Here is a 14,817-nt window from a genome sequence, read left to right on the forward strand (position 1 = left end):
TTTTTAAATGGTTGAGAACAAAATAAAGAAATAATATTCTATTGCATATGGAAATTATATGAAATTCAAATTTCAGTGTTCATAAATAAAGTGTTATTGGAACACAAAGCATTATTGGTTCTTTCACCTTAAAATGGCAGAGTTGAGTAGCTGTGAAAGAGTGTCCAGTAAAGCCCAAAATATTTATCTTTCATTAAAAAGCATGCTGACTCCTGATCTAGAACATTGATTAGTTAAGCATATAGGTGATCATGGGGACAAAGTATATTCAATAAATACCATCTAGAGAAAGAATGAATTACTTATCACCTCCATTTTTCTAAGTACGTTTGACTATTCCCTCACCTTTTCCTTTAGCGAAATTACTGTTACCACTAAATTCTACATTCTCCCAAAAATATCTACCTAGAGACATTGCTTAAAGGCACAATATACAGCAATCTTTATGAGAAACCCTGCTCTCTGCCTCACAGATGCCTGCTTTATACGGTAAGCATTTTTGTCATTGTGTTAGCTAATGTTTTTGTCTAATGTTTTAGCTGCTTATTGATATAATTGAATCTCAAATTGTTTTTATTATATTCTGTAATACCATGGGGAGACACTCTAAATATTATAATAGTTATTAATATTAATGTTAATTACTAATGCTCTTTCACAGGTCAGTTGCTGAATTAAGCTCAGTTATGTGTTCACAAATGTAAAATCATCAAAGCCTGCACAGTGGGAGATCCTGGTTTCCTTTCTCTGGCCCTGGATACGCAAGTGAGCTGATCCTTACATTGTTCCTTGCTAATTGTGAGACAGATGCATTGCATTTTTTAGATCATGGCTACATCTAAAGGAAGTGGCTATCTTGATAAGACCCTCTAAAATTAGAAAGTTGTAGAATTTTCTAGTAATATGTGTCTTAATAATTCAACTTGTCATGGCAACATGCAATTAAAACTTTCTTTTGGGACTAAAGAGAAAAATCCCAGTTGCTTCTAAAGAAGTTTAGCTGATACATAATGAGGAGAATAATTCAAGTAAATGGGACTGAGTTTCATGGAGAAAAGGAAAATAAAAGCAAAAACGTTTTTTAGGCCAGGAAATTAATTATGACTGCATTTGATGATTTTACAGTTTTTATTATCTTACTTATTAGATCCTCTTTTTATTATTCCCAATTAAAGCAGCATTATTATTTTCTTATTTGGGAGGGAAAGGGGCATCAAATTGCTCAAAAAGTCTTTTCCAGGGTAAATATAACTGATAACAAATATTACATTGACTTAAGGGGAATATATGAAACCACTGATTTTTGCATTCCACTAATACAGTGGAAGCACTTTGAACAAGGTTAATCAAAGAAGAGGTTTACTTTTATTTATTTATATCTATATCAATATTTATATTGACATTTTAATAATCTGCATCAGATTAAGTTTTGTATACTTTTTTAAATTTGCAGTAAGGCAAGTCATCTGTTTTATGTAAGGTAGAGTATAAAATATTATATTATAGCTCATGTAAACTATTTCTTTCCTGTGATTACTGTTATAAATAAATGTCTATAGATTATTTACTATATTTTATTGATTCTAAGATGCCCATTTCTTTTTTTACATTTCACAACTCTGAAATAAGAATGCATCTTCTTGTAGGTGACCTGTCATAATTAAATTGTTAGCCTTTTCTTCTTTCTATGTGGCTTAAAGTGTGATGTGCTAATATACTTTTCACAATTAATTGAAATACTGAACCTCGAGACCACTTTCCAGAGAGTAGCATAGTTTAGCAGAGACTGATTATTGTCCTGAAATAGTTATTTTCCTTCTTTTTCAAAAATTTAACTGAACATAGAGCCAAAAACCTAGATTTTGTAAAGGTTACGTTACTGATTTTCTAGGGCTTAACAAAGTACTACAAAATGAGTGACTTAAACAACAGAAATTTATTGTCTCATGGTTCTAGAGGCTAGAGGTCCAAGATGAAGTTAGCAGAGCCATGTTCCCACTGAAGCTGCCAGGAAGTGATTGATCTGTTCGAGGCATCTTTCCTAGCATGTGGTAGCTCTGTGGCTTATGGCAGCTTGATTCTAATCTTCTTCTAATGTTCTTCCTGTGTTCATGTCTGTGTCTTTGCATAGCATTCTTTTTGAAAGGACATCAGTCATATTGGATCACAGGCCCACCTTATTCCAGTATGACCTCATCTTAATTAATTGCAACTTCAACAACCCTATTTCTAAGTAAGGTCATATTCTGAGGTACTGAGTATTAGGATTTCAACATATGAATTTTGAGGGACACAATTCAACCCATAACAGTGATTACATTCTGGTCAGTGAGATATAAATGAATGTGTCAGCTTCCAGACACCTTTAAGACAGAATTGTCATGTATTTTTTTTTTTTTTTTTTTTACTACTCTTTAATTCCTCCTCCATCTTGCTCTCTGGAGGGAAGATATTGCCTTAGAATATGAGAATAAAGGACAAAACTCAAATATGTTAGAACAGTGACCTGGATGGAGTGTTGGTTCTTAAAAATTTTGTAGAGCACAGCTAGATACCAAACTTGAGTTTAAACCACTCCCATGAAGTTTTCTGTTACTCTCAGCCAAACTTAATTTGAGTTGATATATGAACTTTTCCAAAATTAGTTAGAAACTTGGCTTTAACAGTAAGCCATTCACATGTGTCTTGAACTTTAGAACCTCATTTTTCCATTTGTAAAAGGAAAATAGTCCTATCTATCTGAGTGCTGGTGTGCACAACATTTAACACAATACTGACACATTAGAGATTGCTGTTGCTGCTGTTATGGAGTTTTTAATTTGAAAATAGGTGTTAGCAACTTGTCATAGTATTTACTCATTCGTTTGTTCATTCAATAAATATTTATTCAGCACCTCCCATGTACCAGGCACTGTATAGGCAATGGAGATGGAACAGTGAGTGTAAGCAAATTGTCCCTGTTCCCTCTTCAAGAGGCTTGCGCTCAAGCTGGGAATAAAGAAAGGCTTGGTGATGGTGGTGAGGTTATGCACATGACCTATGACTGAATCTATTTTGGAATATTTTAAAGGGAGAAATGTAGAGTTGCAAGAGAAAAAACACTGTGCTTGACAGAAACAACCTATGTCATAAATGGGAGACATAACAAAGTATCAGATCTAATGTCACTCAAAATCAAAGTGGCTTGCCAGCACACCTCACATTCAACCCATGCATTTCAGTTTGCATTTGTTCTGATTTTTAAAAAATTATATTAATTTAATAATACTTACAACAATAAAAAAGACTGTGCAACACAACATGCCATCCATATCAGTAAATAGATGTTCCAAGATTGTAGTTTGAAAAAGAAGGCTTTTTAAAAATTATTATTGACAGCGATTATAGTAATTATGACTTTTCTTGAATGTTTTATTCTGAATTATATTTCATCAGTGCTGTGTATAAGTAGTTGTGCATATCATCTTTGAAGAGAGTTGCTCTGTCTCTAACTTGAAAGCTCATTATTTTTGCTATTTGCCTTTTCCTTCAAGTAGAGGTTTTTTTCATGGTCTTCTTGTGTTTTCTCAGCAGGAATACTATTTTAGACAGATTGCTCTGTTCATATGTTCTGCCTCTAGAATTGGCATGATTGTGTTTGGGCCTTTTATGGGAGAATTACTGGAAGTAAGGAAGGTTTCAGCTTGGTATAGCTAAACCTTGTGTTTGACCATTTTGCAGTGAGTAATAACTGTTTAGATTGTCATTTATCAGACCCTAAGACTCCAAGCAACAGATTTGCCATAAAAATATATTTTCAGAAGGAATTATTCAAATTGTTCATATTAAATTACTTCCCAGTTAATAAAAGTGAAATGGGTTCATCTTTTGAATAACGTTATTACAGAAACTCGAAAGCCAAAAAGATAAACTCTCTGGTGACAACCTAGTGGGAGACTGGACACCTGTGGCTTTATTGATACACAGTGTCTAAAAGTAAACAAAGCATAGTGCAATAAAAGAATGGTCATGCTTACATTCTTGTCTTCTCCAGTTTATTCAGGGGCTGGTGTTCATCTTCTGCACTGGGCTCTGCTCTTCTCAGTTACACACTTGGACTGTCAGAGCCTAAATATTTATAAAACGAGAGTCCATGCACCATACCAGTTACAATAGCTAAAATTGTCTTTCTACCATGATAGAGGACATTTAGACAATGTAAAATTATATTTTACTTATTATGCCAAAGGATTTTTATGATTTATAGCTATCTGCGATAAATTTACTTTCAAAATGAACTGATCACTAATGTGGCTCCTGTATTAGAACTATTGCATAGTTTTATTATTGTTTATTTGGTTTAAATGGTCTGTGATCAACGACAGCAAAAAATCTGTATGTTAATTTTCTAGCCTACAGGTATGTTTAGCTGTGTTTACTTCTCTTTCAATATAAGGAGAGTCTAAAATATTTTCTGATACTTTATGCCTTGGAGGAGAAAAAAGTAAAAAAAATTGTAGTTTGTGTTATATATTAAAATATTTGCCAAATATGACTTATAATTACAATATTCTATGGAATTTCAATACCTCTTTTGGTCTTCACTCAAAAACAGAAGCTGTTTCTGGGGCGCCTGGGTGGCTCAGTGGGTTAGAGCCGCTGCCTTCGGCTCAGGTCATGATCTCAGGGTCCTGGGATCGAGTCCCGCATCGGGCTCTCTGCTCGGCAGGAAGCCTGCTTCCTCCTCTCTCTCTCTCTCTCTGCCTGCCTCTCTGCCTACTTGTGATCTCTCTGTCAAATAAATAAATAAAATCTTAAAAAAAAAAAAAAGAAGCTGTTTCTGAATCTACATGCACTCCAGATAACCACCCATGGGTGCACTTGAGCCATTGAAACATTCCTAGCTATGGGCCCTTGGGAAGATACATTAATACACTGTGGTCTGAGGACTACAGTTCATTTCAAACTTTTCTCATAGTCATGACTGGGAAGAATTTCATGCTTTAATCACATGCTTAAATTCATACAAATTAATGTTTTCTCCTTATACTTCAAAACGATTTGATGTTTGCACGAATTGACTATTGATGGATGACATTTGGAGAGAAAGAGTCAGCATTCTCCAATAACATCTTTCCTTGCTATGTATAGCCCAAGGCATTTAATAACGTCCTCTGATTGTAGTCAGTGATCAAGGATATGTTAGAAGGCAGAGTGTCTATGGGACTCTTGATCTCATCTTAGGGACCAGACAGACCAAGGGCAGAGGCAGAGATGGTGAATTCAGAGTAGCCTAGGTTCAGGCCCATGCTATAATTTTATGATTTTGCAGTCTTGGGAAATTTATCAACTCTCACTAAGCCTCAAGTTTTTTTTTTTTTTTTTTTTTTTAAAGAATTATTTATTAGAGAGATGGAGAGAGAGCCAGCATAAGGCGGGGAGGGGCAGAGAGAAAGGGAGGGAATCCCAAGCAGACTCTGCTGAGCACAGAGCCTGATGTGGGGCTTCATTCCAAGACTCTGAGATCATGACTTGAGCTGAAATTAAGTCAGATGCTTAACTGACAAAGCCACTCAGGTGCTCCACTAAGCCCCAGGTTCTTTTTATTTTTTAATTTAAAGAGAGAAGTGGAGGAGCAGGGGGAGAGAAAATCTGAAGCTGACCCTGTGCTTAGCTCTGAGCTGATGCAGTGTTGGATCCTGCAACTTCAAGATCATGACCTGAGCCAAAACCAAGAGATGGTTGCTTACCTGGCCACTTAACAGACTGAGTTTTTTTGCACAGCAATGATGATAGAGATGAAAGACAACATTTTTTTTTTTTTAAATGGGGGAACAACAAGATGCTGTGGAGTATGGCTATTAACGATTAAGAAATGATAATTATGGGGTGCCTGGATGGCTCAGATGTTAAGAGTCTGTCTTCAGCTCAGGTCATGATCCCAGGGTCCTGGGATTGAGCCCCATGACTGGCTCCCTGCTCAGCGGGAAGCCTGCTTCTTCCTCTTCTCCTCTCCCTGGTTGTGTTCTCTCTCTCACTGGCTCTCTCTGTCAAATAAGAAAATGAAATCTTAAAAAAAAAAAAAAAAGGAATGATAATTATGTGATGTGGTAGAGGTTCTAGCTAAAGCTACAGTGGCAATCATACTGCAATATATAAATGTATATCAACTGGTTGTATACCTTAAACTTACAAAATGTTAAACTTGCACATAACAAATATATTTAATTTAAAAATTAAATTTAAAAAATAGAATATGAACTGTGAGGCAAGCTAACTTGGGTTTGATTCCTGACTTCCTTCATTTGCATGGGACAATTATTTAACCTTTCTAGGCCTTACTTTATTCATTTTAACATTTATTACAGTGATAGTACATTTTTCTTAGTGTGTTATTGTAAGACATAAATGAGATTATCCTGGTGAAATTGTAAGGGCCTGTTTAGCCAGAGTGGCTCTATCTCAGATCATGACTTGAGCTGAAATTAAGTCAGATGCTTAACTGACAAAGCCACTCAGGTGCTCCACTAAGCCCCAGGTTCTTTTTATTTTTGTTGTTTATGTAATAAAATATGGTCGACCAGTCCCTGATAACAGAGCCCAAATACAAGGGCGGGGCAGGTCAGGTGGAGATAACAGAGCCCCGAATGCAGGGATGAGTTGGGCCAGGTGGAGACATCCAATTAGTGGAGCCCTCATACTGTCTCCCTAGCTACCAAAGAGTGTGGGCCCCACCTTTTGGGCGCCTTTTGGGTGCCAATTCTGACCAAGGTGATAGACTAGTTTAAATATCTACTTTAGAGTAAATTGTAATTCAATTGGCCACCCGTGTGTGACCTAGCATGACTGTGCAGCTTTCTCTGTGTGTTGCAATCTCATTGGCCACCTGTGTGTGGCCAGGCTCAACCACATGGCCTTTGCTCTATAAAAGTTAGTCTGTGAGGCTGGGGGCGGTTGCCCTCTCTGTAAGAGGCGGCCCCGAACGGTCGGTTTGATTCTCGATGCTTGGAGCAAAATAAAGCTTTGCTTGATCTTCACTTTGTATCAGTCTCGCTCCTTTGATTATGGACCTAACAAAATATTTATAATGCCTCCTGGAATGGAGTAAGTGCCCAATAAATGTTGTTTTTTTTTTTTTTTTTAAAGATTTTATTTATTTATTTGACAGAGAGAGATCACAAACAGGCAGAGAGGCAGGCAGAGAGAGAGGAGGAAGCAGGCTCCCTGCTGAGCAGAGAGCCCGATGCGGGGCTCGATCCCAGGACCCTGGGATCATGACCTGAGCCGAAGGCAGCGGCCCAACCCACTGAGCCACCCAGGCGCCCCTAAATGTTGTTTTTTTTAAAAAAAATTTGTTACATAAATTAACCTGTTTAATATAGGTTAGCAGTGTTTCAAATGGTGGAGCTTCTACTGGTCCTTCAACTGCTTCAGTCTGATGGCTGACTTTGCCATGAGGGCGGAAGTGATGTAGGTCCAGGTGCCAGCAGCAATGGTTTTCATGCAGGAGCCACAATGCCAGAACCCCACAGCTTGTCTTCTCATCTTGGTTTTGCCACAAAAGGAGCAAGTGTACTGGGTGTGCTGGCTTATTTCAATCTTCTTCACCATTTTTCAGAGGGAGACACCATAACTGGTCCCCTATTTACCCAGGATTCTGATCTTCTTGGTGTGTTTAGCCATGTCACCACAAACCCAGTCTCTAAATGCTGGTTTTACTTGTAATTATCATGTGCTCCATGTGGAAGAGTTGAGAGTAGTTTGAGAAGGAAGGCATATACTAGATCTTGAAGGGATTATTTTTCTGTTGTAAGTGGAAATGGCCTGGAAAGTTTGCATCCTAGCAAGATCATATTAGCTGTGTGGATAAGGAGCTGTGTGGAAGAAGGCTTACCCTAGAGGCACACCACAAGGTCCTCAATGAAGATGGAAAAAATAGGATGTAAATAAGATGAATTTATGGATTTCATGTTATATTTCAGATAGGGTTGAGAATATTTGGTCACTATGTAAGAGGTGAGAGAAGGTGATAATCTTTTTGTGCCTTGAGCAATAAAATCATATGATGATGGTCATACATGATAAAGGTAGATGATATTCCCATTAATAGAGATAAGAAAAGTAGGATAAAAAGGTTTGGAAGGATAAAGATGATGAAAGTAGTTTTAGAAAATAGGTATCTATGCCCAGGGCTAATTACATGATAGTACAAGGTTACAATGGTTAAAATTGGGAAACAGTTACACAGATCTCCTTAGGAATTAGTAAAGATGTTTGGAGAATCACACAGAGTCTGATTTCTTGCCATCCAGAGATACAGTATGATTGCTCCTTTGAACAATCTAATAGGCACTTGAGAAAGCTGGTAGAGAAGAAAATACAAATCTTAATTTTTTGCCTTGACATGAATTAATTAAATTAAATAACTGGGTTTGTCTTACTGCTCATCTAAAGATATATGAGCTAAATGAATTGAGTGATTTTTTTGAAATGATTATTATTTTGGACAATGAGGACTGTCTAGAGGGTAAAATACTAGAGACAATATTACAGTGAAGAAGTAAAAGACGGGACGCCTGGGTGGCTCAGTTGGTTAAGCAGCTGCCTTTGGCTCAGGTCATGATCCCAGCGTCCTGGGATCGAGTCCCACATCGGGCTCTTTGCTCAGCAGGGAGCCTGCTTCTCCCTCTGCCTCTGCCTGCCATTCTGTCTGCCTGTGCTTGCTCTCTCCCCCTCTCTCTCTCTGATAAATAAATAAAATTTAAAAAAAAAAAAAAGAAGTAAAAGAGTACTAGAATCTGGAAGACAGAAGGGAGGAAAGATAGAGAAATGCAAGTGGCAATAAGACATTTTGTCTCTTTTGCATCATTACTTAGGGTTGAAACTTAATTTTTCCAAAGAGACTTGAATAGGTTTTTCATTCATTCAGTAAATACACATTAAATAATGGCTATGTTCTGATCACTTCTAGGAGCTCAAGATACAGTGATGAACAAGAGTTAAGGGGTCTGCCTCAAAGAGCCCATATGTTACTTGGAGGAAAAATACTAAATTATCAAGTGAACAAAATAAAGAAGATTCATATTGTGATTGGTAAAATAAAGGAATTAATAATGAGACATGATACAAGGTAATGGAAGTTCCTACCTTGGTTATAGAAGAAAAATTTCCTATTAGGAGATAATGAAATCATTTTCATGTATCTTACAGTGACTGTTAGAAGACACATGGACAATTTAGTAACAGAGATTTTAAAATAAGGTATTTAATTTATATTAAATATATATTTAAAAATAAATGAAAGATATTAAGGTATACTTATGTATTTTGGAGAAAAATCAAGTTTAGTTTCAAAAGTGGAGTCTTCAGCGGTGAACTGTGATGGGATCCTGAGCACAAACAGAGCAACAGGCTATGGTAGGAAATGGGCATTCCTTCTGTTCAGGAGAAGGGAAGTTGAGTGTATTGGTATAGATGCAGAAAAAGTAATAGTTTTGTTAATAGGCAAAAGAAAGATCTCTCATCCGTTTTTTTTTTCTTTCTTTCTTTTCTGTTACTTGTTTTATTCCAGCCCAAGTAGGCAAAGTCACATTTAAATTGTTCACCATGATGTGCTGCTGATTTCCAAACTTCTAAATACACTTAATTAAAGCTTTTCCCATGAGTAAGAAATTCATTTTAATGTAAATGCTGACATACTGAGTAGAATTTATATTTGTATTCAAAGTTGGAAGGAAAATGTCTTGTGTAAACTATTAGTTCTATAAGAAGGAATATACCCAACATTGAGTAATTTCATGAATCATTGGTCTCTGCTGTTGCACATAAGGACATTTTTTTTAGATTATATCCGAAGCATTGCTATGTAGCATTCTAGTCATGTTTGTAGGCCTACAGGGAAACATTACATATTCTTTTATAAACAAAATATCTTAACATATGAAAAGAAAACATTAGAAAATTGCTTTAATAAGAACATAAAATGCAAAATCAGCAAGAATTTTCTATATTGAAAAGTAAGTTCTTAAAAATGTCATCTTTGCCCAAGTATAAGATTTTGATATGCTAGAAAAGCAAACTCATATTTCAGTGTAATTCTTTGTTTGATTAACATCTTAAATATTCTTAGAGGTCTGCATCTCGTATGTTATTTAAATCAATTATGATGCTAATTGGTCTAGAAATCATAATAATTCAGTAGGCTAATGAATCCTTCAATCCTATTTCTTAAATATTTAAGTACAGAATTATGAATTGCTTTTGGTTCCCTACTTTCCCTAGGACTTAGGTAACTAAAAATCAACATTTTCAGCTACCTATGCCATCATTCTTTTTTTACTATTTGTTAACTCCATGTATATAACATTTTGCATACTAAAGTTTTAAAAAACTATTATCATGTAAAATTTTTGGAAAATACAGGGTCATTTGAACTTTCCAACTTCCATTCCCTACCTAAATCAATTCTCAGCCTAATAAATTAGGTTTATTTTTCTGCATTCATTTATCATTAACTAATTCATTCAACAAATATTGATACCTAATATGGTATTATTAGACATACAGAATAAGGCTGCAGAGGGCCCTGGCCCAAAGTTTATTGGAAAAAAATAGACATTGAACTAATAATTTCAAGTGTGATGAGTACAAATGAAACATAAAGAAACACAGGTTTTGTGAAAGTAGGCTGAATTTCACAGACTAGAAGAAAGATGGAAACAATCAGATCATAGAAACATGAGTATTGTCCAACCAATTCTTGACCTTAATTTTCAAACATTGCTTCTTACATTTTTGGCTGGGAAATACACTTGTATAATTTTGGAGAATGATGGTATCCTGCTGCTTGGCCTGAGTAGATTAATAACTTAAGTTCATGGAACAAAAATCATCCTGATTTATATATAATTATAGCATATTTAGTTCAGTCTGATAATGAAACTTTATCTACAGTTGTCCAAACATCTTGGGTCTAGAAATAGCTGTAGGTCTCCAAACAAATCATTTCTAATTTTTATGTGGTAAATGTAATGACAACTTGAGAACTAGCTTCTAAATGAATAATGTCAGAAGATGTATCAGTGTTTCTAATTTGTACTCTTCTTTTTCATTTGGCAGATAAACATTTTCAATGGAGATGATGAAATCAGTGCAGACAAGGCTGTTTTTATTTAAAAAGAGGAATGAAAAGCATGCTTTTTAAGCTAGTGGATTGGCAAACAGAGTCCAAGGTTTTAAAAGATCTGGCTGTTGTCCGACTGATTTAAAGGTATAGATGCCTAGAATTTGAAAGACTTACTTTGAAACTGTTTTTTAAAATATGAATTGCTTGTGTGATAAAGCTTGATAGCTTTCCTGTAATCACTATCAAGATATATAAACCTTTTGCACTGTTCCACTTCACAAGAAAATTCTTCACATGACCCCTGCTTAATCAGTCGAATTGTATGAAACTATTTCACATTTTAACGAACCAATGTGGGTGGTTGGATCATTGTATGATATATAATACAAGAAAGAATTTTGAAATTTATTCAAGGAATAAATCAGTTTACCAAATTGCAATCCTGGTTTGTTTACTAGAATTAAATAGTAAGGTCTAGCAAAAACATAATATATTGAGATGGATTTTTAGTGGATTTCAAGTACCAGAGAGCTTAATTCTTTTACTTAGCCTGTATAGTAAGTTTTATATTTGAGATAATTTTAAAATTTCACTTAACTAAAATTTGTTTGTGTATTATATAATGATATTCATCATCAGGGGATAGTATTAAAAAAGTAGAATTAGTAGAATCAACTAATTAGTAGAATCAACTAATTTTAGTGGCAGAGAGAAAATGTGGTCTTAAATTGCTAGCTAGAAATGGAGACCATTAGAGGTCATACTATGAGGATGATGACATAGGAAAGACATATATGTTGGGACTAGAACCTAGCCTGTTTTCTTTCTTTCTTTCTTTATTCCATGACAATACTCCATGACGAATTTATTGAGAGTCTGTTATGTACTAAGCACTTCTCATGGAATTTAAAGAAACAAAGATGAATGTGTATTATACTTCCTAGCCCTTTGTCATATATGTTAATACTTCCAGATAGTCCTATTTCAACTCTTTAGCTTCTTCATAAAAACATGAACACACTAGAGAAGAAACAGAAAGAAATAGAAGGTCTGGAGGATAAATATGGAAAATCTATGAGAAATAGAACAAAAAACCAAATGTATGAAAAAGAGGAGAGAAAATTGGAAAGGCCATTAAAGAGATGCAAAATCCAAATAGTATGAGCTAGAGAAGGACAGAGCAGAAAAAGAAGGAAGAATGATGCAAGCAGATTTCCCAAAATAAGAACATAAATTTCTTTACAAAAAAGGACTTACTGAACATCATCATAATGGATTAAACTAAGCATATTACTGTGAAAGTAAGAACAGCACTTACGAACAAATACACTATTCTAATTGCTCACAAAAAGAAAGATAAATACAAAGACACGCATATATATATTAGTAAAAATCAGAATTGCTTCAGAATTCTCAAGAGCAATGCCAGGAGGTGGGTAGATTCTTTTGTTCCATATTCTGAAGGAAAATTAGATCTAATCTAGAATTCTATAGTATTAATCCAGCAGACACTAGTATAAAGACTTGGAGATGTGTAATATCTCAAAAAACATATTTTCTACATGCTGATTCTGATGAAGAAATTGTACTACATGCTCCATAAACATGAGATAACAAACTGAAAATGAGGAAAATGTGGGACACAGAAAACAAGAGATTTAATCAAGGAGAGATGTGAAGGGAATTCCTAAAATGATATTAACAACAGAGAACAGCATGTTTGCATGCTATAAACATAGAGAGATGACTTAGCCAGGATTTCAACATGTTCATAAATGTGTAGATCCATATAGTTTAGAACCTTATAACCATATCATTATTTCTCCTGAGTGAGTAGATCAGCACAGTTGAAGCCAATGAACCTCACTTTTATTGATGAAATTCAAAGACGCTATTATTTGGGTGAGAAGGAATAAGGAGACAATAAAGGTTATACTGAAGCGGACTTATCTCTTAAGGCTCATCTTAGAAAAAGAATTCAGATTCCTGCAGAGTACAATTCAGAAAAATAAAACACAAAATTACCTTAATAAGAGGAATTATCCTCTGTATGGCCCATGTCTGACTAAACTACCCCTGAAAAACACATAAGAAGCTCATTCAATGATTGCTTCTGGGAGGGGGAAATGGGTGGCTGAAGGAAAAGTGCATAAGAGAATTATACTCACCACTGTTACTTTTGAATTTTGCACAAAAAGCATGCATTATCTAGTCATAAAGTAAAATTAAAATTGTGGCAAGGAAATGCATCCTCCCTCCAGAACCTTCGATCTTATTAAATGTCTCTTTGAGGTGTTTAGAAGCTCAAGAGTTCCACATAAGTTTCCACAGAAACAGGGTGATGATGGTAGACTCTAGGAGGGGAGTGGAATGGAGCTACATAGGAGCAAAATTTTATATACTATTGAAATTAAGTTGGTATCAATAAGAGCTAGTTACTTATAAGTTTTTTTTTTTTTTTTTTTTTTTTTAAAGATTTTATTTATTTATTTGACAGAGAGAGATCACAAGCAGATGGAGAGGCAGGCAGAGAGGGAGATAGAGGGAAGCAGGCTCCCTGCTGAGCAGAGAGCCCGATGCGGGACTCGATCCCAGGATCCTGAGATCATGACCTGAGCCGAAGGCAGCGGCTTAATCCACTGAGCCACCCAGGCGCCCAAGTTACTTATAAGTTAAGATGTTAGTTATATTCCTTAGGGCAAGCATTAACTCAAGGGCTGCTTCCTTCCTCAAGGGCTCAGTTGGTTAAGTGTCTGCCTTTGGCTCAGGTCATGATGCCAGTGTCCTGGGATGGAGCCCCACATCGGACTCCCTACTCAGAAGGGAAGTCTCCTTCTCCTTCTGCTCCTGCTCTCTTTTCTCTCTCTCTCATTCACTCTCTCAAAAAAATAAAATCTTTAAAAAAGGAATATATAACTCAAAAATATAGTTAAAAAATAAGAGAATTGAAATAGAACACTAGAAAATATCTATTTAATAGCAATAACAGCAAAACCAAGTTGGTAATAGAGGTAGAGCAATTAGAAAAAGACATGACATATGCAAAATAAATTTGCAAATGCCAGACAAAAAAATCCCACATGAATTATATTTAATATAAAATTACAAAATTAAATATAATTATATTTAATATAAAAAGATTAAGCATGCCATCTAAAGGTAGAAATTTGCAGTGTAAATTAAAAAAAAAAGTATGCTCTCTAACAAAGTGATACACTTTTATCTATATAACATGTATAGGTAAAATATGAAAGGATTGAAACAGATATACCAGAAAAATAGTAACCAAACCAAACTGGCCTGCTAAGCAAATATCAGAAAATATGTTTTTTTTGAAGATTTTATTTATTTGTGAGAGAGAGAGAGAGTGCACACAAGCGGGGCGAGGGGCAGAGGGAGAGGAACAGGGAGAAGCGGACACCCAGCTGAGCATGAAGCAGGATGTGTAGCTGGATCCCAGAACCCTGAGATTATGACCTGAGCCAAAGTCAGACGCTTAACTGACTGAGCCACTCAGGCGCCCCAGAAAAATACATCTTAAGATCAAAAGTTTTACTAGAGACAAATAGATATTATAATAATAAAACAGTCATTCCAGGAGCATCCGAGTGGCTCAGTGAGTTAAGGGGCTGACTCTTGATTTTGGCTCAGGTCCTGATCTCCGAATCCTGAAATTGAGCCCTGTGTCAACCTCTCTACCCAGTGGGGAGTCT

The 14,817-nt window shown here is 35.5% G+C and overlaps 1 long non-coding RNA gene and 1 pseudogene across 1 annotated transcript; one reads left to right on the plus strand and one right to left on the minus strand.

Moving 5' to 3' along the window:
- Window positions 1-661: 661 nt before the first annotated feature.
- LOC131828046 (uncharacterized) lies at window positions 662-11,419 on the plus strand. Its single transcript, XR_009352202.1, has 3 exons — window positions 662-765; window positions 8,951-9,109; window positions 11,098-11,419. It is a non-coding gene; the product is annotated as an uncharacterized LOC131828046 (long non-coding RNA).
- LOC131828045 (60S ribosomal protein L37a-like) lies at window positions 7,390-7,662 on the minus strand (annotated as a pseudogene).
- Window positions 11,420-14,817: the final 3,398 nt, after the last annotated feature.

Source organism: Mustela lutreola, chromosome 3, assembly GCF_030435805.1.
Source record: "Mustela lutreola isolate mMusLut2 chromosome 3, mMusLut2.pri, whole genome shotgun sequence".
Taxonomy (NCBI): Eukaryota; Metazoa; Chordata; class Mammalia; order Carnivora; family Mustelidae; genus Mustela; species Mustela lutreola.